Raw genomic sequence first — 2,111 nt, forward strand, 5'->3', positions numbered from 1 at the left:
AAAAAAAAAAAAAAAAAAAAAAAAAAAAAAAAAAAAAAAAAAAAAAAAAAAAAAAAAAAAAAAAAAAAAAAAAAAAAAAAAAAAAAAAAAAAAAAAAAAATATTATAAAAAAAAAATTTATTAAAAAAAAAAATTTTTTTTTTTATTTTTTTTTTTTTTTTTTTTTTTTTTTTTTTTTGTATGACCAAAACGTATTAAATTAACAAAATATATATCATATAGATAATACTGTTATAACAAAAAAATAATAAATAAATAAATAAATAAATAAATATATATATATATATATATATATATATATATATGTATATAAGTTTATATATGCATAATATTATATATATATATGTATGTATTATTTTTATATTCCATTTACTTATGTTCCATAATTATAAATAATAATAAAAAATAAAATAAATAAATAAATAAATCCATATATAGAAGATGTACTATTAAAAGTGCTGGTTTTAATTATGCTTAAAATGTGGTTATATATTGCTGGCTTCTTTTCTTACCACATATATATAAATATATATTATAATTTCCTTTTTCTTTTTTTGTTTTTTTTTTTTTTTTTAAACATTCATTTAAACCCTTATTATTGAAAATAAAAACATAAAAATAAAATTAAAATAAAATAAAAACAAATGTAGATATACATATATATAAATATTACGTACTTCAAAATAAAAATATTAAACTAATACATAAAATATGTACATAGAAATGTTATTATATATATATATGTGGATGTACATATATATGTTATTATTCTTATAAATGATATAATATATATATCATATGAATGTTTATTTGTATAAAATATTTCAAGCATTCATTTACATATCTTATCCATGTATATAAAACTTATTTTTTTATATTTCATAAACACATATTGACAAGTAAAATAAAAAATAAAGAAAAATAAAAGATATCAAATAAATAAAAATATAGAAATGAAGAGAATGGAAAAGAAGAAATAGAAAAGGATAAAAATAAGGAAAGCAAAGAAATATATTTAATAGACAATATGAAATAATTTTCATTTGTCTTCTTATTCAAAAAAAAAAAATAAAATAAAAAAATAAAAAATAAAAAATAAAAAAATAAAAAAATAAAAAATAAAAAAAATTAATGAAATAAATAAAATTGAACATATTATATTATACTTTATATCTTATATCTGATTTTTTTTTTTTTTGTGGATATATAGTAATTATAAGGAAAAATACATTTTCGTCTTTTGTTTTAAATATTATAGATATAATGCATTCATTTTATATTTTAGAAAATATATTTATTGTTTGAGCTTAAACTAAAAAGAATAAAAACGAAGAATTGCTAATAAGCCCACGTGCAATTAAATATATAAAAAATATAATACATACATATAATATATATATATATATATATTATATATATGTATATGCAAATTATTAACGTGTTTATATAGATACATTTTTTATTTTAAAAAGTGAAAAAAATATATTAAAAAAAAAAAAAAAAAAAAAAAAAAGTAAATTTTATTAATATTCAAATAGATAGGACTTTATATGTCCAATTTTATACATACCAAAACAAGGAAAAAAAATAAAATAAAAAAATTAAACAAATTATATATAAATATATATAATAATATATATTATACATATATATATATTCATTTCTTTTATAAATTATTATTATTTTTAAAAATATATATAATTATATATATAATATATATATAATTTAATGCGAACAACGACAGTTTTTTTTTTTTTTTTTTTTAAAGTGGACTCTTATATAAAATAAAATATACACCAAATATTTTGAAATAAAATAATATATATATATCTTGTTTTAAAAATTATTAATTAAAAATGTAATTATTTAAATATATAATATTTAAAAATTATTTTCGTAATAAATAATTTCTAAATTGGGATATACATTAAAGACAAGAACAAAAAAAAAAAAAAAAAAAAAAAAAAAAAAAAAAGGAAAACTATAAAAAAAAAAAAATTTTTAAATAAAAAAAAAATTTTTATAAATAAATTTTTTTTTTTTTTTTATATATATAAATATATAAATAATAAATATAATTATATATAAACCAAAATAAAAAAAAAAAAAAA

The sequence above is a fragment of the Plasmodium gaboni genome, chromosome 5 (assembly GCF_001602025.1).
Source record: "Plasmodium gaboni strain SY75 chromosome 5, whole genome shotgun sequence".
Lineage (NCBI taxonomy): Eukaryota > Apicomplexa > Aconoidasida > Haemosporida > Plasmodiidae > Plasmodium > Plasmodium gaboni.